Source organism: Myotis yumanensis, unplaced genomic scaffold (assembly GCF_028538775.1).
Source record: "Myotis yumanensis isolate MYYU_CA2020_CCGP unplaced genomic scaffold, mMyoYum1.0.hap1 SCAF_2, whole genome shotgun sequence".
Classification (NCBI taxonomy): domain Eukaryota; kingdom Metazoa; phylum Chordata; class Mammalia; order Chiroptera; family Vespertilionidae; genus Myotis; species Myotis yumanensis.
Genome location: NW_027223753.1, coordinates 111,985,968 through 112,012,358, shown reverse-complemented (window position 1 = coordinate 112,012,358; position 26,391 = coordinate 111,985,968). Strand labels below are relative to the sequence as shown.

Sequence of the window (26,391 nt, the reverse complement as noted above, 5' to 3'; positions counted from 1 at the left end):
GCAACCAAGGTACATGCCCTTGACCGGAATCGAACCTGGGACCTTTGAGTCTGCAGGCCGACGCTCTATCCGCTGAGCCAAACCGGTCAGGGCCAACCGAGTGAATTTTAAAGATCTTATTGGCTTTATTCAACGATTCATGAATTGGGCAGCATCCCATCTAGCAAATAGAAAGGATCTCCAACAAGCTGTACAAAATGATAGACTTTTATAGGCAGAAGGGGGTGGGACAGAAAGTTATACAAGCAAAGAGCTGGTTGCTTGTGGCAAGGTCACCTTTCTTTAGGGGATGGCAGGGATCTATCAGGCAGATGACCTCACTAGTGCCCATCAGGTAATTCCAGATTAACTGTTTATGATTTCACTTCTGGAGAAGGCTGTCTTAAGTTAGAAATTAAGTCTCCATTTGGTGATGTGGAGCTTAGCACAAATGACTCCATTTTGGGTCTGTTGTCTCTCTTTTAAAAAAATATATTTTATGTATTGATTTCAGAGAGGTTCTAGAGCAGTGGTTCTCAACCTTCCTAATACCGCAACCCTTTAATACAGTTCCTCATGTTATGATGACCCCCAACCATAAAATTATTTTTGTTGCTATTTCATAACTAATTTTGCTACTGTTATGAATCATAATGTAAATATCTGATATGCAGGATGTATTTAGGCGACCCCTGTGAAAGGGTCGTTCGACCCCCCAAGGGGGTCGCGACCCACAGGTTGAGAACCGCTGTTCTAGGGAGAAGAAGAGAGAGATAGAAACATCAGTGATGAGAGAGTATGTGATTGATTGTCTGGGGATCAAGCCTGCAACCCGGTCTTGTGGCCTGACCAGGAATCAGACTGTGACCTCCTGGTTCATAGGTCTACGTTCAACCACTGAACCACACTGGCCGGGCTGTTGTCTCTTTTTTATCAAAACAAAGAGGATATACCCAGTCCCTCCTACAAATGACTCCATAGTTCCAAGTGCAGACAGCAAGAACACAATAAGCATGGAAAAATTACTGCTACTTTTGTTATTCAGACAGGGACCTGGCCCTGAGTGTGTCTGCCTTGGGCCAGCTTGTAGTGTGTGAATTCTTGACTTTGTGAGAAAGATTTCACAGCACAAGTTTAGGTGCTTTTGAGAGTATGTTTATTAAAGCTGGGAACAGTGAAAGAAGGAAGGGCTTAGGACTGAAGAAGCAACAGGGGAGAGACTAGGCGGGACAGAGAGGACTCACTGAGAAATAAAAGTCACAGTGACACAAGTGAGCCAAGGTGGGGTTGCTATTGCCTCACTGAAAAATCAATTAAAAAGAGAAACCCCAGGGACCTTGGAGACAGAATCAGGGGGTGCGCCTGGGATGAGCTGCCAATGCCCATTGCTTCCCTGGTTGTAATTCTCTTAGAGTTTCTTAGAGTTTATGAGATGCACACTTGTGGGGGAGGGAGAGGGGAAAGGGAAAGGTGCAGGCGTGCTCCCAGGAGAGAGAACACACTACAACCCCCCCCTTTTTTTTCTTTTACAGATTTAGATGAAACAGGTGTTGTGGCTACTCTTTCCAATTCATCCAGAAAATCTGTATTTAAGTATTGATTGAGGGATTTTGTTTTTGGCACGCAGGGACACAACTGGAAAGAAAGAGCAAAAATTCTTTCAGTCAGTTTCTAGTTCAGCCCCCTCATGAGCCCTTTCTTCCAAGAATTTACAAAGCAAGTGCAATTGCATTGAAGTTAAACCCTGCCTCTATTTCCTATGTCCTCCAGAGGAATAAAGTACCCCTAATAATATTCTCCTTTTCTTCACTCAATCAACAGGGACTCCAGGAGTCAACAGGCTCATCAAATCAGTGAGGCAGAGATGTGGACAAGCAGGTTGCTCTGGTCAACCATAGAGGGCTGAAAACTCATAGAAGGCTGCTATAAAAAACAACCAGCCTAGCTGCCCATTATTCATTTGTTTTAGATACCATACTCATGAATACCCCTTTCCCTTCACCAGTATCTGCCATATTGTCCTTTTTTGATTAATTTTCTCATTCAAGGCTGAAAATTACAATTTCAGTACTAAAATAAAATTTCAAAACTGAAAGTACAATTTCATGGTAATTTCACCTGCATAAAAATGTGTTTTGGAGAAAGAGGTTAATATTTGCTCAAAGCTTAGAACCCCAATCCCTTCTGGGGATAGCCACTTCTCCCTTACTATAAGGGTCCCTACCACTGGCTTATCTAAGATTCTTAGGAAATAGTCGTGCTAGTCAGTCAATTTCCTGACTTCTTGCTGTGTCCTCAATTGCTGGAAATGTGAAAGATATGCCTAGTTTCCATTTTTGTCCGAAGTTGTGAGCAGGGCTGCCCACTTGCATTCCTGTTAAAAATGCAGGGGCAACAGTGTTAGTCTGCTAAGGCAGCCATCACAAAATACCACAGACTGGATGGTTTAGACAACAGAAATTTATTTTTCACAGTTCTGGAAGCAAGAAATTCAAGATCAATAAAGGTGTCCACAGGTCTGATTTCTCCATTGGCTTTCAGATGGCCACTGTCTTAATCCATTTGGGCTGCTACAATATAATACCACAGACTGGGCATATTATAAACCACAGAAATTTATTTCGCACAGTTCTGGGCTGGGAAGTCCCAAATCAAGTTACCAGCAGAGTTGGATGAGGCTCCTTTTCAGGGTTGCAGAATGCTGACTTCTTGCTGTGTCCTCACTTACTGGAAGCAGGTAGGGAGCTCTAGGGTTTTTTTCTTTTTTAAATAAAATCACTAATCCCATCATGAGGGCTCCACTCATGTCCTAATCACTTCCCAATGGCCCACCTTCTAACACCATCACATTTGGCATTAGGATTCCAATACCTGGGTGCCATCGTTAGTCATAGGAATGCAAGTCAACCAACATTAAAACCACTACACATCTTCTCTACTAATAAAAGGGTAATATGCTAATTAGATGGGACATCTTCTGGACATCCTTCCAGACCAAGTCACAGTGGTGGGGGCCGAGGCAGAGGCAGTTAGAGGTGATCAGGCCGGCAGGGCAGGGCAGTTAGGGGGCAATCGGGCCGGCAGGCAGAGGCGATTAGGGGCGATCTGGCAGGCAGGCAGGCAGGCAAGCAGTTAGGAGACAGCGGTCCTGGATTGCAAGAGGGATGGCCTGGATTGGAGAGGGTGCAGGCTGGGTTGAGGGACTCCCCCCGCCCCCCAGCCCTGTGCATGAATTTCATGCACCAGGCCTCTAGTCCTCTATACTAATAAAAGCCTAGGTGGTCCTCGTTCCCTCTCGCGCGATATCATCACAATATGACCGCGCACACAGCGGAGGCAGGGCCCAGAACCACTCCACATGGTGAGGCCTGGGGTTCCTGGGGCTCCACACAGTGCAGAGGAGGCCGGTCCCGGTGTCTCTGCCATCTTGCACGGAGGAGACGGGTCGCAGCAGGGGAGGGCAGTTGGGGGCAATCAGACTGGCAGGGGAAGGCAGTTGGGGGTGATCGGGTCAGCAGGGGAGGGCAGTTGGGGGCGATTGGGCTGACGGGGGAGGACAGTTGGGAGTGATGGGGCTGGTAGGCAGAAGTAGTTAGGGGCAATCAGGCAGGCAGGCAGGTGAGTGGTTAGGAGCCAGTGGTCCCGGATTGTGAGAGGGATGTCCAACTGCCGGTTTAGGCAGTCGGATATCCCCCAAGGGGTTCAAGATTGGAGAGGGTGCAGGCCGGGCTGAGGGACACCCCCCATGCATGAATTTTGTGCACCCGGCCTCTAGTTCTAACTAATAATAGACAAACATGGTAATTGACCGTACCTTTGCTATGCCTTCCATTGGCTAAACAGCACGATATGCAAATTAACCACCAACAAAGATGGCGGTTAACTTGCATACGTAGGCTCCAAGCAGTGGAGCGAAGCCTGACGGCCCCGAAGCCAGCAGAGCAGCAAGGCCTCATGGCTCCGGGCTGGCAGAGCAGTGAAGCCTGACGGCCCTGAAGCTGGCAGAGCAGCAAGGCCTGATGTTTCCGAGGCCGGCTCCGACCGGAACTCGGCCAGAGCGAAGGCCAGGGCCCCGGGTGCCAGAGGCAAACCGGTGCCAGCAGCCAGGGGAAAGGAAGACCTATTGCACGAATCTCTTCGTGCAATAGGCCTCTAGTATATAATAAAGGGAAAATATGCAAATATACCCTAATGACAGTCGCTATGACATGCACTGACCACCAGGGGGCAGACACTCAATGCAGGAACTGCCCCCTCGTGGTCAGTGCACTTCCACAGGGGGAGCGCTGCTTAGCCAGAAGCCAGCTCATGGCTGGCCAGTGCAGTGGCAGTGGCAGTGGGATCTGTGATTCATGGCAGTGCTAAGGATGTCCCTGTGGGGAGCGGATCTAAGTCGTTAGTCAGACATCCCCCAAGGGCCCCTGGGCTGCCAGAGGGATGTCTGACTGCCAGCTTAGGCCCGATCCTCCGGGAAGCGGGCCTAAGCCAGCAAGTGGACATCCCCCAAGGGGTTCCAGACTGCGAGAAGGCACAGGCCAGGCTGAGGGACCTTCCCAAGTGCATGAATTTTCATGTACCAGGCCTCTAGTTTATTATAATGACTAAAATGAAAAATACTGACCATAACAAGTGCTGGTGAGGATATGGAGCAACTAGCATGGATGTCAAATGGTACAGAAACTTTGAAACAGTTTGGCAGTCTCTTAGATAATTGATCATATACCTGCCGTATAATACAGCAATTCCACTTCTAGATGTTTACGTATGAGAATTGAAAGTGTATATCCTTTAAAAGACTGTACCCACATTTTCATAGCAGCTTTATGTATAATAGTTAAAAACTGGAAACAACTCAAATATCCATCAACAAATGAATGGATAAAGAAATTTTGTTTTATCATACAATGAAATACTACTCACCAATCAAAAGGACTGGACTATTGATACATGCAGCAACATGGATAGAACTCAAAATACTTATGCTGAGTGAAAGAAGCCAGACAAAATGTATACTAATGCAATGATTCTATTTATATAAAATTCTGGAAAATACAAAGCAACCTGTACAGACAGCACTGGTTGCCTAGCTTCTAGTTAGGGGCAGCAGTGTGAGGGAGAGATTACAGAGCAGCATAAGTAAACTTTTGGGAGTGATGGACATGTTTATTATCTTAATTTTGATAATGGCTTAATGGGTATATATATCTATAACATATTGTATACTTTAAATATGTGGAATTATTTGTTGTTAATCCTCACCTGAAAATATTTTTTCCATTGATTTTTAGAGAGAGTGGAAGGAAGAGAGAGAGACAGGGAGAGAGAAATGTCAATGTGAAAGAGAAACATCCATTGGTTGCCTTCTGCACTCGCCCCGACCTGAGGCATGGCACCTGCAACTGAGGTACCTGCTCTTGACCAGAATCAAATCACAATGACCCTCTAGCCCGAGGACTGAAGTTTTAACCACTTAGCAACCCCAGCCAGGGCTATGTGGAATTATTTTAAGACCACAAGGCATAGTATAATGCAGCGGTTATCAACCTGTGGGTCGCGACCCCGTTGGCAGTCCAATGACCCTTTCACAGGGGTCGCCTAAGACCATCCTGCATATCAGATATTTACATTATGATTCATAACAGTAGCAACATTACAGTTATGAAGTAACAATGAAAATAATTTTATGGTTGGGTCACAACATGAGGAACTGTATTTAAAGGGCCAGAAGGTTGAGAACCACTGGTATAATGGCTAAGAGACCTACCCAAATCTTATTGCTACTTAGAACCAAAGTAAAGCTCATTGTATGAATATCAGTGGCCTAGCATTACTTCATAAATATTTGTTAAAAATAAGAGAGGGAGAAAGAGCTAGTGTCACTTTCTAAGGGCTTCCCATGATAATTCAGATTTCTTAGCTTGGCCAGCAAGGTTCTACATTTTCTAGCCAATCTCATTATCTTGCTCCAAAATCATTTCCTATCAGCTCTTTCATTGCACCCTATACACAGAAACCCTCTTGCTGCTCATTCTCTCCTTATAACCTTAGCACATGCTGTTCCCTGTGCCTAGAACTTGTTCCCACATCTTCCCACGACTTACTGCCCCCACTTCATTTTAGGTCCTTTCTAATATTACTTCCATGTAACATACCCTTCACCTCAGACTCCCAGTACTCACCTACCTACTTTTTATATTTCTTATTTAATTTTTATCATCTGACATCACATTATATATTTGTTTCCTGTTTGTCTTTCTCCTCTACTAGATAAGAAGCAAATTGAGAGCAGGGACTTTGTCTTCTTCACAATTATATCTCCAGTACCTAGAACATTGCCTAATAGTAAGTGCTTGATAAATACTTGCTGAATGAATGAACCTGGACACAATTGAGTGGAATCCTTATAGTCATAGTTATTTAATCTCTCACAGCCTCAAATTCCTCATTTCCTACCTGAGTGTTGTCAAGAGGATTAAATGAGATAATGTATTTAAAGCATTTAGCCTGGTGTTTGGCACATGGCAGGTGGCTCATGCATTCTCTTTCTTTTATATTCTGATATATTAACTGTTATTTCTGCCATTTTTCTGTGACCCATGACCCTTCCCCCCAATTTAGGCAGCAGGAGCTAGGGAATTATATATAGATCACAAGCCTGAGACCAAACCATATCAGCTGAACAAGTTACTTTACCTCATCAAGCCTGTTTTTTGCCTGCACTACTGTTATTATGAGCCTCATGTGAAATAATACACATAAAGTTTTTAGTGAAGGCCCTGCCACATAGTGATAAAATAAATGTTACATCCCTGTATCTCCCCAGAGCACACAGTGTTATGTGAGGCTAAAAACCTGAGTAATTTAACAATGAACAATGGCCAGAAATGTAGGCCTTAGAGATGAGAACAGAGAATGAAGGAGGTATGGACACTAATGGAGGGAACATAGACCAAATGAGGGAAGAAAGGGGAAAATTTCACTGTGTTTGGATTAGGAAGTAAAATAGCATAGTGTTTAAGAGTTTGTGTTCTTGGAGATGGATTACCTGGATTTGAACCTTGGCTCTGCAATTTACTAGTTGTGTTGTTATGATGGGCAAATTATTTAACCATTCTGTGTGTCAGTTTTCTCATTATGCAATGGAAATAATGATAGCATCTAACCTCTTATTTTGAGGGTTAAATGAGCTAAAACCTTTTGAGTAAGACATAACTGGCACATTATAAGAGCTTAGTAAGTAAAAGCTGCTATTATCATTTTTCAATTTAATTCCCTGGTTCCTCTAGTGAGGCTCTTGTTCCTGGGGACACTAAATGGCACATAGGGGCCATTATTGTCTCAAGTTAGAGCTGCATCAAGCATGTTCCTAGAAACGCTTTCCCCAGGACACCTATTTTTCTCCTCTGAAGTTGACACATGTAAAGTTTAGATCAGGTTCTTTTGTTAAAACTGAGAAGCAGGCCCTGGCTGGTATTGCTCAGTGGCTAGAGCAGTGATGGTGAACCTTTTGACCTTGGCGTGTCAGCATTTTGAAAAACCCTAACTTAACTCTGGTGCCGTGTCACATATAGAAATTTTTTTATATTTGCAACCATAGTAAAACAAAGACTTATATTTTTGATATTTATTTTATATATTTAACCGTTTGAGTCCCAAGCAGTGCGATCGCGCTGCTGAGATTTTATGTCGAGAAAACATACGATTCGTTTGAGTCCCAGGGGGTATTGAAAAAACACTGTGGAAGAATCCCAAACAGCGCAACCGCGCTTTCTCTAAAGGAGTACGAAAAGACCCAAACAGCGTGATAGCACTTGTTTTATTTTATGTCGAGAAATACCAAGCAGCGCGATCGCATGCTTGGGACTCAAACGGTTAAATGCCATTTAACAAAGAAAAATCAACCAAAAAAATGAGTTCGCGTGTCACCTCTGACACGCGTGTCATAGGTTCGCCATCACTGGGCTAGAGTGTCAACCCACACCGAAGGTTTGTGGGTTTGATTCCCAGTCAAGAGCACATATCTGGTTTCAGGTTCAATCCTAGGCCCTGGTTGGGGTGCATACAGGAGGCAACCAATTGATGGGTCTCTCTCACATTGATATCTCTCTCTCTCCCTCTCTCTCCCCACCTCCCTTCCACTCTCTCTAAAAATCAATGGAAAAATATCTTTGGGTGAGGATTAACAAAAAAATACCAAGCAAACAAAAAGGAAAAACTGAGAGGCAGGCTTCAGCCTGTAGTTCCCAAATTTTGCTGCACATTAGAATCACTGGGGAGTGGTTAAAAGTGCTGATACCCACATTGTATGCCTTATCAGTGAAATCAGAATGTCTGGAAACAGGTGCCAGGGATCAGCATCTTTTAAAGGTTCTAATATGCAACAAATTTGAGGAACCACTGGCTTAACAGATTTATTTTCCTTCTGTGTTGAGGGTGCTGTATAATTTGAAGCCTTTACCTGGGAGGACATTGTTTCATTTTTCAAAGTAATGTGTATAAAACTATGAAAGTAGCAGGGCAGTCCTAAACTGACTAAAATGCTGTTGAAATAGTCAATAGTGATCTCTGGTGGTGTGATGAGAACCTAAAATGATCTGGTATTCTTGCAGGAATGCTCTTAACACAAGGAAAAAGTATCAATGACCACTCTCCACCCCTTACCCCCTCTACCATATACATATATTATCTAGAAAGGGAAAATGAAGCCTAGACAGGAAGTTGACCAAGATCACAAAAGAATCATTAATAGCTGTGGAACTGAAACTTGACTGGTTCTCCAACTTCCCCTTCCTCTCTAGGACATCCTCCCCCAGAGTGGCTTCATCTTCTCAACTTCCCAGTATGAGCACCACAAATGTGAATCAATAGCTTCCAAATTGCATTTCTAGCTCCTAACCATGACCTGGATTCCTGCAACTGCCAAACACAGTTATATAACTGACCTGAGCCAGAAATATCTGGAGAGAAATGATCTCTCTCTTCTGAGCCCTGCAGTTTTTATTTCTCTTGTGGGATAGAAGGCAAAAGTTGAACTGCTGGCTAAGGAAGTCTGAGCAACTGAGCCTCTGGTTAAGGTTAACTGTCTCCATTGTACAAATGAAGAGAATAAGGCCCAATGAAAGGTACTGTCTAGCCCAGTGATGGCGAACCTTTTGAGCTCGGCATGTCAAAATTTTGAAAAACCCTAACTTAATTCTGGTGCCGTGTCACATATCGAAATATTCATAATTTTTTTTTGATATTTGCAACCATAGTAAAAAAAGATATTTTTGATATTTATTTTATATATTTAAATGCCATTTAACAAAGAAAAATCAACCAAAAAATATGTATAAAATGAACAAAAACAGAAAAACAATGTACATTTAGGAAAAAATAATAATAAAAACAATGATAATCAAATGGTACGAAAACTAGAAATTAGTGACTTTTTTGGTGCTGAAGTTTGTCTGCTAATTCTTCGATTGCAGGTTCACACTTGGTGCACTTCAAGGCCAAGCAAGCGCCACTAACTTCATCTGTTAGCCGGTTTCTTTTGTTCATTTTAATATTATTTAATGCTGAGAACAAAGTCTCACAAAAATATGTTGATGAAAAAATTGTTAGCAAAGCCATCGCTAGATTTTTTATGTCGCTAAAAGTGTCAGGTACTCTGTTCCAAGCACTCAAAATTTCTTGTTCGTAGTTGCACTCTTCTTCATTATTCAAACGATTTCGTTCCAGATTTTCAAGTTTCCACCTTAAGTCGACAAACACATGAGTCCAAATGCTACCTTGAAAATCTGCAAGTTGCATCTCTAAATCGTCAATTTGTATCCACTGGAAATCCTTTAATTCCAAAGTACTGTAAACAACTACATCCAGATACTTAATTATTTTAATGGTCTGTTGTTCTAGGCTTCTAAATTGGTCGAATCTTTCACTGAACTGTTCAAATAACGAGTTTACTATATTCTGGTACATAAGTATGGACTCCATTACACTCGTTGTAGTGGCCTTCTCGAAATACTTTTTTATCCGAGGAAAATACTTATAAGTTTTAGTTTCAATATCTCGCTTGAAAATTTTAAGTTCACTTTCAAAAGATTTTATGTATCCAAACATAACGTCAATACTTTTGCCAAAACCTTGTAATTTTAAGTTCAGTTCATTCATATGAACAGAGAGATCTGTAAAAAACATCAAATTGCTGACCCACTTATGATCACTGATCTGAGGAAAGTTTGCCAGATCCTTATTCTCAATAAATACCATAATTTCTTCAAAGCACTCCACAAATTGCTCAAGTACTTTACCTCGACTCAGCCATCTCACATTATTGAACATCAGTAGTCCACTGTAGGTTGAATCAACTTCCTGTAAGAGTGCAGAAAATTCTCGCTTGTGAAGGGGTCGAGAAGCTATAAAATTCACAATTTTTGTTACAACTGACATTAAATCATTCAATTCTGAGAATCCCGATTTGGCACACAACACCTCCTGATGGATAATTCAATGAAAAGGTACAAGTGGATGTCTAATAGCTTCCATAAACAATTTCAGGAATCCCACATTTTTTTCCCCACCATATCTGGTGCCCCATCTGTCATGACTGACACAATTTTAGAGATATCAATGTTTAGGTCACTGAATGTTTTTATAACAACCTTACATATTTCGTTTCCTGATGTACTTATTGGCACTGATTCTAACTTTATCAACTCTTCTCTCATTGTGAGACCATCAGAATATCTAGCAATAATGGCCAACCGAGCATTTGATGTGACATCAGTAGTTTCATCAAGAGAAATCAAAAAATATTTACAACTATTTAAGTCTTTTTTTAATTGATGTTGTATGTTTTGTTAAGATCTATTACTCTGTCTTTGATAGTATTTCTACTGAGTGGTAACTCAGAAATTCTTTTAATAATATCATCTTTATTTTTCATATCGTGAAATAGAGCTAGTGCACATCTTAGAAATGTTTCCTTAATAAATTCTCCGTCATTGAGGGCTTTTCCATGCTGAGCTATGGAGTGAGCAATACAGTAACTTGCTGATGTTAAATTTGTAGAGCATCTTACAAATTTAATGATGGAATTTGGTTGACTTTTATAGAGGTGTAGCTGCCTAGAAATGTATTCCTTCCTTTCATCGATACTTTTTTTCAAGAGCTGACAATGATTAGTTTCAAAATGTCTCTTTAGATTCCATGTTCTGCTTACTACCGTTTCATTACACAGTATGCACAATGATCTGTTGTTTCTGTTGACAATCTCGTACATCTCGGTCCATATGTCTTGAAAGGGTACATCTCGATCCATATGTCTTGAAAGGGTCGGCTACTGCTACTTCCACTTCCTTTATCATTCAATCTTGCTTTTTTATTTTTTTGATTCTCCATCACAAGGCTGCAAAAATAAATATAAATCAAAGCGTTCTTTATAAAAGGTTGATAGGTTTCTTAGCTATTAACTTTTTGCAGTGTTGTTGCACTGACTCCTGGTGCAAAACAATTCAAAGATAGTATGTATAACCAACAAATATATGGTGCTGTAATCAATTATCTGACACACAGAATGTCTCATTGAGCACTGTTGCAATGTATATCTTTTTCTTCTAACCCTCCCACTCCTGTCTCCTAACGAACATGGCGATCAAGTGCGTCCGTTTGCTGAATGCACCCGAACGTACAGGAAGCTTACCCAAGGCACATGTTGACAATAATGAGGCTGTTTCCAGAATTGGGCATTTTGTCACTTGAGTAAAAATAAAATGCCATGAGTAAAGATTAATCTCTTTATAGTGCAATTCTTAACCTTTTTATATTAATGTCAATATTGGAACAATGTATCTTGGATGTTTTCACTATGTATCTTTGCTACGCAACACCGATGTACATGTTTACATCCGGTTTTAGAATTGCATTATTGATCATGAGTAACGTGAGTAATAATATTACTCGAGTGATGCCCAACTCTGGCTGTTGTGAGAGACAAATATTTGAATTATGCAATTTTTTGTCTCTGTCGATGCGTGTCACCTCTGACATGCGTGTCATAGGTTCACCATCGCTGGTCTAGCCCATCCATCTTGACACATTCTTCTCTGTCCTGGATCCAAGGGGGCTTCATATCAAGTAGGGAAAATGAGGCCTGAGTACAGAACTAACTCTCCAGGCAGGCTTCTGAAAGTCCTGGGCTAACCTGTAGCACCAGCACTAATGGAACACTAGGGGTGTGACATTCTCAATAGGAGGTAACGACAGATGATGCCCGAGTATAAGAAAAAAGTATGGGGTTGTACGGTCTGAAAGAAGATGCTAGGATATGAGAGTTGGAGGGTAGAGGATGAGGATTTAGGAACTAAAGCATGGAATGGGGGTGAGGTGGATCCTTGCACATAATCTAGTGGAGCTGAGTCACTGCTGCAGAAGTGGAGTGGATTCTGAGGACTGCAGTGTCAGGAGCAAGGGAGATCTGGGGCCCCATTTGGGTAGCTTCCCTGTAAACATACTGAGAATAGCCAGTGACTCCACTGCCCTTCCCTCGCCAAACATAGCAGATCTCTGCTGCCCACCACAGGTGTGACTCCAAGGATACTGGGGTCCCTGGGGACCAAGAGGCCTTCCTGGCTAGTGTGAGGTGAAGACCTGGGCTGAAGATACCCTGTCCCTTCCACTTCCTCCATAATCTCCATTTCCTGGAACTTCTAATTGATACTGTTATAATAACCTGGTTATTAGATAACAGAAAAGGAATAAAGGGCAGACTAGATAATATAGGCATGCCATTTATACAGATTTGCAAGGAAGCTGAAGTTAACATTCTCCAAGTCTGTTCCCCACCGATTATTGGGTGAAGACACTGGACAATAGATGCATGCCCAGTAAGGTCTGGGTGACGTGGGAAGGTGCTTATCTGTCATTCACACCTGGGAACAAGTCAGTGGCCAGAACAGGTGTGGCCACTGCAAGTGCAGGAAGATTTGATATTTAAGCTCCTGAACAAAGGAGGCCCTTTCTCTCTCTTGCTTGCCTGCACTCCTGGGATTCCTGTTGCAGGGGGCAAGCTCCCCGGCACCCATGAGCTGGCCATGTGGACTCCATACAATGGACTAATGGATTTTAACTAGACTGATACTCTGCTGGACCCAGCTCCATCATGGAACAGAAACTCTGGACACTGGGCCTACTTTTTACTCTGCTGGACCCCCAGCTATACCTTTTTTAGGACTGGGTTAGGGGCATGGGACTTTACACCCAAGAAATATAATTCCACGCCAATAAAAACCATTCATCCCGGCCCTACCTGGTTTGGCTCAGAGGATAGAGCATCAGCCTGCGGACTGAAGGGTCCCAGGTTCGATTCCAGTCAAGGGCATGTACCTTTGTTGTGGGCATATCCCCAGTAGAGGGTGTGCAGGTGGCAGCTGATGGATGTTTCTCTCTCGTCGATGTTTCTAACTCTCTATCCTTCTCCCTTCCTCTCTGCAAAAAATCAATAAAATATATTTAAAACAAAACAAAACAAAAAAAAATTCATCCTGTGGGGCCTCTGCAAGTGCTTATTCCAGCGGTACCCCAACAACCCCACTCCCACTATTGTCAGGGAAATTGGATTCCTGCAGCCAGAAGGTGGGTGGGTGGGACTACTGCTCTTCCCTCTGCCTCTTTTTTTTTTTTTTTTTTAATCCTTTATTGTTGAAATTATTACAAATGTCTCCCCTTTTCCCCCCATTCACCCCTTCCACCCTGCTCCTGCCCTTTAATGGAGGCTCTATCTGACTTTCCTACAGGAGAGGATATTTCTTCCAGAGCTCACAACCTGGAAAGGGTTAACAACCAAACTGACAAAACATGGGTAGAAGGGCATGTGTTTTAATTGCTGCATTCACAAAAGCATGTGGATGGTGAAGGTTTTCCTAGAGTGACTGAGGTTGGTGCTGAAACCTGAATGAAGGACCAATAACCAGGAGCCTAGCAAGGGGGTAAGGCCAGAGCCAAGATTCCTGGTGGAGATATCGGTCACAGGTCTAGGAATAGAATGGAAGTAATTAATAGAACCATTTTGTGGGGAGAGAGGTGAGGATAAGGAGGAGAAGGACCAACTAAAGCAGCATTGAGTAACATAGACATTATCTCCGGGGCAGTGTTTAGACATTGCAGCTCTCGGCAGTAGCCTTGCCTGTTCTGAATCAGATTTTAGAAAAATTTGGCTTCATGACAAACTGATTGGAGGGGTTGGAGTCAGGAATTCATGGGAAGAAATGATAGTGACCTGGGCTATAGTAGGAGGTGGATAGGATATGATAGGCAATGAGGTATATTAAGGAGATAGTCTGGAAAAAGAATGGTCACTGATTGTATGGGTGTTACCACTAAGACTGCAGGCAAGACAAGACCTCGGTTCTTGTCTTCTTGAAGGAAAGATTTCAATCAAGAGACAAAGTATAGGAAAGCAAACAAGAGTTTATTGATCTCAGCAAAAACACACTTAGGACAGTGAAACCAGGAAGGGCTTAGACAGGGGTGGGCAAACTTTTTGACTCGAGGGCCACAATGGGTTCTTAAACTGGACCGGAGGGCCGGAACAAAAGCATGGATGGAGTGTTTGTGTGAACTAATATAAATTCAAAGTAAACATCATTACATAAAAGGGTACGGTCTTTTTTTTTTTAGTTTTATTCATTTCAAACTGGCCGGATCCGGCCCGCGGGCCGTAATTTGCCCACGGCTGGCTTAAAAGAATCAAAAGAAAGATAATAATTAATTGGGGCACCCTTAAAATCCACCCTTAAAATCCTTAGGATGGAGGACCCAGTGCGCTGTCCCTCCTAGGCTGGGCTGCGTTGGCTCACTGGGAAATCAGAGAAAAGGGGGCCTTAGAGACAGGTTCAGGGTTTTAGCCTGCCCATTGCTCTTCTGGTTGCAAGTCTCAGGGGTCCCTTAGAGGTTAGGAGATGCGTCCCTGTGGGGGAATGAGAGAGGGAAAGGAATGGTATAGCTGTACTCACTGGAGGGAGAGTGAGCTGGGACCTTTGTTTTCAGGGATTTTAAAGGTTGGGTGTGTAGAGTTGGCCTTGGGGAGGATCAATAGAATATTCATAAGTTTTATGCTGATATACCAAAATGAGATTTATTCTCCTAATTTGTCTGTCCTTGGGTGTGGTTGGCAAGTGGCACTAATTGGATTTCATTTACACAAATGCATGTGTTAGACTGGGAAGGGCAAAGAGAATCAAACTCGGTCCCTGCTGTGGGATCTAAGCTCCTCACCCCTTACACTCTGTGGGGTCTGTTACTCTTCACTGTTGTTATAGTAATGTTATGGTCATAAGGAAACCCTTCTAACGTGTGGAAATAATTATTGTGTGAAATAATTAATGTGTGAAATGTTTGCTGTGTAAAGACCCCAATACTCTGTAACTTCCAAAATGTGGTGAAAGCCCCACTATCTTGATGTAAATGCCCTAAGCCACTACAGGGTAAATACCCTGCTCCTAGCAAAGGCACACCATCTGGCCCACACTGATAAGACACAAGTTGTTTACCACTGGCTATATAAGCACCAGATTTTTCTTCTGTGAGTGTCTCCTGCCTGAAGAGAGGAGGACTCCACGTCACTCCGTGAGACAAGCCCCTGATTGACTGCTCTGCTGTGTGAGCCTGAACCAGCTGTGGCCACCTGTCTGTCTCTGTCTTCATCGTCCGTCTTTCGGTGTGCATCACTGGGTGGCCTTTGCTGGAGCCTAGGACCCACTAGGAATAGGTAAATAAACCCTGTGTGATTGCATACTAATTCTGTCTTGTATGTTCATGTGTTCCGGTTCAGCTCAGCTGTCTAGACATTGAAGTATCAGGGGATAGGCCGTTATTGCTGACTCCTGGTCACCTGTGTTTGTTCCACTAAGTCTAGACAGATAATAATTAATTGGGGCATAATTGGGACACCCTGAAAGGAAGCACCTGGAAAGCTCCTGAATATTCTATTAAGTTCTTCCCCTTGGACTTCCCCTAAAATCTCCACCCTTAAAATCCTTAGGATGGAGGACCCAGTGCGCTGTCCCTCCCAGGGGCCTCCCGCTCCTTCTTCCTCCTCCCCTTTCCCTCCCTCTCCTCCTCCCCCCTAGGCTAGTTACCTTTACCTTTCTCACTCCCAAGCTCCTGGGGCCCTTCCTTTGCCTCTATAACTTATTTCTTCTATGAATTACTTCTTCTACCTTTGTGATTTTATATATAAACTAGAGGCCCGGTGCACAAAAATTTGTGCACTCGGGGGGGAAGAGGGGTCCCCCAGCCCGGCCTGTGCCCTCTCGCAGTCTGGGACCCCTCCGGAGATAACAACCTGCTGGCTTAGGCCTGCTCCCGGGTGGCAGAGGGCATGCCCAATCCCTAGGTGCAGCCCCTGGTTGGGCTCAGAGCAGGGCCGATTGGGGAGTTGGGGCGCCGCCCCGTCATGCACAGAGCAGGGCGGATCGGGAGGTTGCGATGCTACCCTCAGTCACTCTCAGGGTAGGGCCGATTGGGAGGTTGGGGCACTGCCCCCTCTCACACTCAAGGCAGGGTCGATGGGGAGGTTGCAGCGCCACCCCCTGTCACGCACAGAGCAGGGCCGATCAGGGGGTTGGGGCGCTGCCCCCTGTCACTCACAGAGCAGGGCCCATCAGGGGGGTTGGGGCTCCGTACCCTGTCACACACAGAGCAGGGTCGATCAGGGGGTTGAGGAGCTCTCCCCTGTCATGCACAGAGCAGGGCCAATCAGGGGGTTGAGGAGCTCCCCCCTGTCACTCACAGAGTAGGGCCAATAGGGGAGTTGGGGCACAGCCCCCTGTCACACACAGAGCAGGGCAGATCAGGGGGTTAGGGCGCCACACCCTGTCACACTCAGGGCAGGGCCAATGGGGAGGTTATGGCTCTACCCCGTTACACACAGAGCAAGGCCCATGGAGGGGGGTTGGGGCGCCACCCTCTATCACCCACAGAGCAGGGCTGATCAGGGGGTTGGGGCGCCGCCACTGTCACACTCAGGGCAGGGTCGATGGAGAGGTTATGGCTCTACCCTGTCACACACAGAGCAGGGCCCATGGGGGGCGGGGGGTTGGGGCGCCTTCCCCTGTCACACACAGAGCAGGGCAGATAGGAAGGTTGTGGCCCCGCCCCCTGTCACACACAGAGCCGCAGGGCGATCAGGGGGTTTGGGCGCTGCCCCCTGTCACGCTGATCCCGGTGCCGGGAGGCCTCGCTGCTCCGCTGATCCCGGTGCCGGGAGGCATATTACCCTTTTACTATATAGAATAGAGGCCTGGTGCATGGGTGGGGGCCGGCTGGTTTGCCCTGAAGGGTGTCCTGGATCAGGTTGGGGGTCCCCACTGGGGTGCCTGGCCAGTCTGGGTGAGGGGCTGAGGGCCGTTTTCAGGCTGGCGGGTGACTGAAGCTCCCAACCGCTCCTTTTTTTCTTTTCTTTTTTTTTCTATTCTGGGCCAGCTTTAGCTCTGAGGCCTCGCTGCTGAAAGCAGGTTTCTGGCCTTTACCTTCTGTATTTGATACAATGTTGCAGTCTGGCTGACTGAAGCCCGGCTGACTGAAAGCCGGTTTCTGGGGTTTTGTTTAGCTTCTATATTTGCAACATAGTTGCTTAGAGTTGCAGCTGAGAGGCCGGCAAGACAGGCGGGGAACGTTGGAGTCTGCCATCACTGGAGCAAGCAAGCCTCCCTGTTCACTTCAGTGCATGGCTGCCGGCTGCCATCTTGGCTGACAGTTAATTTGCATAAGGATATGCTGATTAGCCAATGGGAAGGGTAGCGGTCGTACGCTAATTACCATGTTTCTCTTTTATTAGTGTAGACTAGAGGCCCGGTGCACAAAAATTTGTGCACTCGGGTGGGTCCCTCAGCCCGGCCTGTGCCCTCTCGCAATCTGGGGCCCCTTGGGGCCCCCTTTCCCTGGCTGCTGGCACCAGTTTTCTTCCGGTGCCCAGAACCCAGGCCTTCACACTTCGCCGGGAGGGGCCCGCACAGTGGGCGAGGGGCTTAGCTCTTTTAAAAATACTTCTGAATGTTTGGTAAATAACCCTATAGGATTATACTTTCTGGAACATGTTGGTTGTTAAGGGCTGATTTGGAAAATCAACAAAATGTATGTTAAAATCCTAATCCCTAGAACCTCAGAATGTACCTGTATATGGAGATAAGATCTTTAAAGAGGGGATTACATTAAATTGAGGCAGTTCCAGTGGGACCCTTAGCCCATTTCACTGAAGTTCTTATAAGAAGAGGAATGTTGGGGTCCTGCCCAGCAGGTCCAGGGGTTCCCAAAGGTGTGCACGGAGTCGGCGAAGAAGGAATGACACAGAGGCAGTGTTCAGGTAATCATCATAGCCAGGTTCTCTTTTTATTGTCCTGTTACATCTATATTTATACTATTTGATCCTATCAGCATGCCTCTATAAGCTTTTTTTTGCCCAGGAGAGCATGGGGTCCGTTTATTGGGGGGTCAGTCAAAGGGGGAGCTGGCTAGGGTGAGGTAGGGCAGCAGTTTGTCTGGCCCCCGCGAAACCCAACTTGAGTCCAGAGCCTCAACCGCTTTGAAGCCAAAGTCTTCCTCCACCTTTATCTGCGGGGCGGGGGGGGGGGGGGGAATGGGGTGGGGGGGCAGCTCCGGAGTCAGCGGGACTCCCGCCTGGTGCCCTTCCTGTGGCGCTCGCTGCGCTCGCTGCCTCTTCCACCCGCTGGGCCCCTCGCCAGGGGCTGGGCTGCTGGCTTCTGTGGGCGCTGGTGTCCTCCTGGGCGGGGACAGCCCCTCTTTCTCTGGAGGCTCGTTCTCAGCATTCCTGGGGTGGGGGCGTCTGTGCCCTGGCTGCCCTCATCCTCCAGTAAGATGGTGAACTGGCTGGCCCGGTAGTCATCGCCGTAGGAGTCCAGCACCTTCTTGAGGAACCTCCGCTCCTGCTGGAGTCTCCGTGTTATCCTCTGTACCTGATGGAGCCTGTTCAGGACCCGCTCGTTCACCTGCTTGATCTCCCTGCAGTGCCGACCCAGCGCCTGGTACTTCCTGTGATTGAGTTCCCGTTGGCACCGCTGTTGCTGGCCTCGGGCTGCCTCCTCCCCTTTGTCTCGCTCCTGGAGGCTGGAGCTGCCCAGACCCCCAGACACGAACTCCACTTTGGTCTCAAGCTCGCTCTCCAGGATGTGACCTAAGAACTTCTCAAAGCCCACGGCTGCCATGGACCCCTCTCTCTGCTCCAGCTCCATTTCTCCCTGGCTCCCAGCGCAGAACTTCCAACCTTGCAAGCCTCTAGTTTAAAGTGGCTTGCAAAATGACACAGCCCATCCAATTTCACAGCCAGGCACCCAGGCCCCAGCTGCTAAGCCTCCTGGGAGTTGTAGTTCTCTATGTCTGGCTTGCCTCCCTCGCCCCACCCCCATCCCAGTCCCAACTGAAAGGCCCTGCTGGCTGGTCTAACCCTGTGGCCAGTCATCTGAGTCACCTCGGGTCTTTATTCCTGTCCTGACACTGCGCCATCTGACCACGGAGACTCTCCTCTTGGGAAGCCCCAGGGTCTCCTTCTGGGTCTCCTCAGGCCAGGCACTGGATCGCGTGCCCCAGCGGCGATGCAGCTCTGGCGCCTGAGTCTCCTTCTGGGGCCTGGCTGCATCGCCCCCAGGGACCTGATCGTGTGCCCCAGCTGCGACGCAGCCCGGGCCCCTGGGTCGCCTCAGCCCAGTCACCGGATCGCGTGCCCCAGCGGCTTCTGGGTCTCCTGCTGGGGACTGGCTGCATCGCCCCCGGGACCGGATCTCGTGCCCCAGCTGCAACTGCAGCCCAGGCACCTGGGTCTCCTCAGACCAGGCACCGGATAGCATTTCCCAGCAGCGATGCAGCCCCGGCGCATGGGTCGCCTTCTGGGTCTCCTGCTGGGGCCTGGCTCCGCCTCCTGGATCGTGTGCCCCAGGGGCTATGCAGCTCCAGCGTCTGGATCGCCTTCGGGGGCCTGGTTTCGTCGCCCCCGGGGACCGGATCTCTGTTCCCAGCTGCGATGCAGCCCCGGCCCCTGGGTCTCTTCAGCCCAGGCACCAGATAGCGTTCCCCAGCGGGCGACGCAGCCTCCACCCCGTGCATGGGTCACCTTCTGGATCTCCTGCTGGGGCCTGGCTGCGTCGCCCCCGGGGACCGGATGGTGTCCCCAGGCAGCTAAGCAGCGGGCCTCTGGGTGTTCTCCCATCCACCTCTTCCCTGCCCCACCCAGCTTCTCCTATTACTGGCCCAGGGCCGGCAAAGGCAGCCAGGTTCTCCTATCACAGAAGCCGGCAAAGGCGGCCTGGCTTCTCCAAGCAAAGGCAGCTCGGTTCTCTCGCTCTTGGCTGCCACCTGGGTTTCCGATGCAGTCAGCGGCAGGCGGCTTCTTCCCTCCTTCCCCTTTCGCCTCCCAGCATTGCGACTACATATGCAAATTAGCCGCCATATTTGTTGGCGATTAACCGCCATCTTGGCTGGCAGTTAATTTGCATATCACCCTGATTAGCCAATGGGAAGGGTAGCAGTCGTATGCTAATTACCATGTTTCTCTTTTATTAGTGTAGATGTTCTCTTTATAGTTTGAGTCTTAGCTCTGAATTCTTTCCTAGCCAGAACTCAAGTACCAAGATTGCTGAACCCAGGGCTGGTCCAACCTCACCTGTCTAACTCCTGGTGTGTTTCCCGCTGACTACAACAGAAACTTGATTAAAAGCCTGAGTAAATTAATTAAGTTTTAGACAGTCTTTCAATAAGAAAGGCGTTCTTGAGAAAAAATTGAGAATTATTCTCTTTGGAACTTAGTAAAAAAAATTTTTTTAAATGTATGTACTAGTTATTGCTACTTCTTTCCTAAATTCAAATTTTCCTACACATAAATAGTAATTTTTAAACAAGTGTATGGTAATTTATTTCTTACCAAAGAATCTGAATAAACCCCTGTTAGAAAACCAAGCAGCTGTGTTTCTCATCCTTTTAAAAAAAAAATCAATATTAATTTTATGGATCATAATATTTGTCCTGTCCTTTGAACTATCTTTCTTTTTCACAAATTTTTAATGTAGTCCATTATTGATATTTCTTGATAAGCTCAATTTTCTGAATATTATAGAGTTGTGTTGACTTTAGTGTGCTAACCTAGGTCATTAATGCTTTGATATTCATCTGAGGGTACATCTTGCCTTATTTCTCTTTTACCCAAACCTTACCCAAAAATACCTGAGAAATGGAAATTTGATTTGTAAATATTACAAAATTAGCAATTCAAACAAGATTTTCATCTGTTTATGAACTTGAGTCTCTTGAAATTTTTAATTCTATTACATCAGGAGATAAAATTCCTGCCCTATCTGGTGTGGCTCAGTTGATTAGAGCATCATACACAAAAGGTGCATTCTATTCCTAGTCACGGTACATATCCAGGTTATGAGTTCCATCCCTGGTCAGGGCGCATACGGGAGGAGGCAACTGATTGATTTTTCCCTCTCACATAAATCTCTCTCTCTCTCTCAAAAATTAATAATAAAAAAGATAAAATTCCTCTAAAAATCTATTTGAATGCTTTCTTTTTTTCTTCATCTTTGAGAAATGTGTTTAATTTTTTGCAGTTTTCTTTTTTGTTTCTTTATTGATTAAGGTATTTCATATGGTCCTTATCGCCCCATTGCCCCCCCCCCCCCCCCCCCCCCGCCCCAAACCCTCCAATCATGCCCTTTTGTCTGTGACCATTGGTTAGGCTTATATGCATGCATGCAAGTCCTTTGGTTGATCTCTCTCCTTTATCCCCACCCTCCCCTACCTTCCCTTTGAGGTTTGATGGTCTGATTGATGCTTCTCTGTCTCTGGATCTGTTTTTGTTCATCAGTTTATGTTGTTCATTATATTCCACAAACGAGTGAGATCATGTGATATTTATCTTTCTCTGACTGGCTTATTTTGCTTAGCATAATGCTCTCCAGCTCCATCCATGCTGTTGCAAATGGTAGAAGTTCCTTCTTTTTTACCACAGCATAGTATTCCATTGTGTAGATGTACCACAGTTTTTTAATCCACTCATCTGCTGATGGGCACTTAGGCTGTTTCCAACTCTTAGCTATGGTAAATTGTGCCACTATGAACATAGGGGGGGTGCATATATCCTTTCTGATTGGTGTTTCTAGTTTCTTGGAATATATTCCTAGAAGTGGGATCACTGGGTCAAATGGAGTTCCATTTTTAGTTTTTTGAGGAAACTCCATACTGTTCTCCACAGTGGCTGCCCCAGTCTGATTTTTTTTGCAGTTTTTTAAACTTTCTAAAGGACTATTTGTAATGGCAAGTTAAACCTTAATATTAGGATTAGCATAGGTTTGGTTGTAGAATGCATTAGTTTGGTGAAATTGTGATAATGACTAAAAATTGATTTGCTAATACAATATAGTTTCCCACATTAAAAGAGTGTTTTTGATAATATCAAATGTGCATTTCAAATTAAGTTTTGGCCTTTTAATTTTCTAGCCATAAAGGAGGCAGAAAAATATTTACCAATCATTGCATATTTATTAAAATAAAAATAACTTGGGCCGTGGCCATGTCAAGAACCCTAAATAATTCCATGGCCCAGATGGCACTTTCCTGAAGCTGTGAAAAGGATCCTGGGCAAAAAGCAAAGGAGGGGGCAGATCTCAGGCAGTCCTGATGTTTCAGCAATTCTGGTCTTCTGCCATAAAAGAGTTCTTAGTAAGCCAAGGCCTAAAGGAGGAGGAACTGACTATCTTCTGGGAAAGGCCTGTGTAATCTGGAACAGCACAAATTTCTCAAAGTGGGAGTTGGGATCCAAGTATCTCCTGGTTCTTGATGAAACAATTCAGTCATTTTTAAGGACATGAACCTGGGGAAATGACTGACTCTGGAAACAGTGTTATTCTGGTATGTTGGAATAACCCTGCTGATCAATACCAGGAAATCAGTCTCAATCAACTATATTCTTTGCTAAGTGCTAGAGGACTCACTAGAGAATAACTTTATTACAATAATAATAGGAATGATAATAAGAGCATTTATTGATTGCTTAAGTAAGCCAGGCACTTGATAGTCATTACAATTAAGAAACATTTTATTTGGCATTTATTTTACATTACTCCCTTGCCCTATCAGCTGTGGTTGTACCCAGGAATCCGACCCTGAATATGTAGGGGTCTTAATTAAGTGTAAGAAAATTCAACTGTAAATAACTAAGTCACAAAATATTTTATTTTCAAGTATATTTTTATTGATTTCAGAGAGGAAGGGAGAGGGAGAGATAGAAACATCAATGATGAGAGAGAATCAGTGATCAGTTGCCTCCTGCATGCCCCCTACTGGGGCTTGAGCCCAAAACCCAGGAATATGCTCTGACCTGGAATCAAACTGGGACCTTCTGGTTCATAGGTCGAGGCTCAACAACTGAGCAACACTGGCCTGGCAAGATTTTATTTTCTATTATTTCCTTTGCCTTGTCTTCTTTGATTATTTTTTTAAAGTGGTTCATAAATAAGATTATACCAATATTAATTTCCTGATATAATTATAATGTGATTATGAATGGTGTTAAAATAATTGGGGTAAAAAAATGATGGTACTTTTTACATGACTTTTGCAAGTTTTCTGTTAGTCTAAAATTAATTAAAAACAAAGTTGAAAAAATCTTCATAATTTCTTTACTACAATTTATATCTTTTATTTTATTATAGCAAAAAGCACTACATGTGCAATATAGAGATCATTTTACATGCACACAAGCAGAAAGAATAAAATGAAAATTCCCTAATTCAGCCGAGTAGAGGTATCTGCTATAAATATCTAGGTCTAAATTTATTGAGATGTATGTGTATATGGATATATAGTATGTATTAATTTCAATCAGTGATTCCATTTGCAAAGATAGAACTTTATATTTGTTGAACTTAATTTGTCTTAAACCTTTAATTTGCCTAAGGAGAGGAAACTTAATATAGCCACTTCCAGGTACTTCAGTCCTTTTAAGATTTCAAGTCAAATTCAGTCTCCTTTTTCTTACCCTTTAGGGGGCTTCTTTTCAACTTTGTGGCACCAGCCTCCTTGCTTCTGTTCACTAGAACCATGAACTATTGAAAGCCTCCAGCCTTCACAGGGCTGCAGGCTCACAGGGACTTTTTTTTTAGGATTTTGAAAGGCTACTCTTGGATCCCTTAACAGGGCCATCTCATTAGCCTTTACTCCTTTACTGCCCTAACACATTTCTGGTCTCTGGGGCTCTCTTTCTAAGATCTGCAGAATTTTGAGGCTACTCTCTGAAAAATGAGACACAGCTTCCTTTTCTTATGGGATCTCCAGAAACTTTGTTAGACTGTCTATCATACCTCCTTTGTGACTGACTGAATCTTGGCTGAAAGTATTGGCATTCCAGACTCTATCCATAAGACCCACTTACAGATGTACTCTGAGAAAATTCTCCTTCCAACTTTGTCTCTATCTCCTTTGGAGTGAGGAAAGCAAACAAACAAGCTTTTATAGTATCACATAGTCTCCCAGAATCTATTAGTTATGACAAAAACATAGAGGTTTTTGTATTGAAGGCAGACTCTTAGAAATACAGATTCTTAAAGTTTTTTGCTTTTTTGATTGATTGATTTTTGCCAAGGTCTTCAAAATTCCATTTTGTTAACAAATTATAAAAGAACTCTTTTTGAGACAACTGAAAATTTGATTATGAACTAGTTATTAGAAGATACCAAGGATTGATTTATTAATCTTGTTGGGTTTGAAAATGGCCTTGTGGTTACATATGAAAATATAATTTTTAGAGAAGTTAGTGAAGACCATTTTAGGCAGAGTGGGTTGGGAAGTGACAGGAATGGGAGGTAGGGGACATATTATAAAGAGCCACACATACAATTCTTTGATTTCATGCTCACAGCATCAAGCAGGGAGTGACATGATTAATTTGCAAAAAGTGGGGGAGTATGAGAAAAAATGTTTGAGACTAGGAGGTGGGTGGCTCGAAGATTTTTATTCCTTCCCCACCATCAGCACCCACATTGGAATCCACTAGTAAACTCTGTTGATTCTCTAAATTTCATCACCTCCCCATTCCAAACCACCATCATCTCTTATCTGGACACAATTGTTTCCTAATTATCAACTAACCAGTCTTTCTGCCTTCGTTCCTGTTCCCATAATACATTCTCCAGAGCTGCCAGAGTGACTTTTTAAAGCTAATTCAGATTGTCATTGCCCTGCTTAAAACATTCAATGGCTTTCTACTGCATTTAAAATGAAATACAAACTCTGCCATAGACCATGAATTTCTATGTAATCTGACCATTATCTTCCTCACCATCCTCTTGGTGCCATTCTCCACCTTACACAACAATCCAACACAGATCACTCTATAGTTTCCATTCTTTTTTTCAGTTACAAATGTTCATTTTGCTGAATACATTATCTACTGATAATGTGATAGTTCTATGGTAACATTTTAACCAAACTAGTACAAACTGAACTTCATTTATAAATAAAAAAGAATGATTAAAGGAAAAAGTGTTCAAGATCAGCAGCTAGATCTGAGATATAAAATAGTGACCAGATGGACAAAAATGTCAACATTAAATAGTACATTTTTATGTCATTCAAACTGGGTTCTTTAATGATGGGACAGTCATTACACATAGGTCTCAAGTTTTGTAGTTTTACATTTGGAATTTTATGTTTTAGTCTAATGAACATGGCTTCTTCATTAACTTTACACACAGAACATTTCCAATCAGGGCATTTTCTGGCATATTTTTCAAGAACTTAGAGCCAAAAAATTGAACTATATTGCCATTTGCCTCATAATACTTCCAGAAGAAAGTAATGAAAATAATTTGAAATGCCACTGTCTTCATCTTCCTACTGTTTAGTAAAATGAAGTAATAAATTGCTGCAAATTTGATTTCTCATTCCATTGCTGGTTCATGTTTACAGATCGTGGTAGTTTAAGATAATGAACAATGCCTCTTGAAAAACTGTTTCATAGACCACCTCTCACGCTCTGCTGAGGGAAGTGTAAAATGTATCACTCTATGAGGGGCAAGTGTCAATATTGATCCACATTCACAAATGCATTTCCTCTTTGATCCTGCAATTCTGACAGTTACCTGGAGCCCTCGAGCAGGTCAAGCTGCCACCCCCGGTGCTGCTGCTGCACCAGGTAAAAGGCCTGCTGACTCAGTGCCCCCCAAGCCCACCCACCCACCCCAAGCCCACAGTTCTCTGAGACTAGTCAGACTCTCAGAGGCCGGCAGCCGGGGAAAACACGCTTCCTCAGGGCTTGCCAGGGCAGCCTCCACCCTCACGGGCAACTGATCGCTAGCCCATCACTTTCAGCAATCACCGCATTTTATGGTTTTCCTCTACTGGAAATGAAAATATTCCTTA

General features: G+C 44.3%; 1 pseudogene; it reads right to left on the bottom strand.

Annotated features, from left to right (window-relative positions):
* Window positions 1–18,623: 18,623 nt before the first annotated feature.
* LOC139002549 (TCF3 fusion partner homolog pseudogene) lies at window positions 18,624–19,184 on the bottom strand (annotated as a pseudogene).
* Window positions 19,185–26,391: the final 7,207 nt, after the last annotated feature.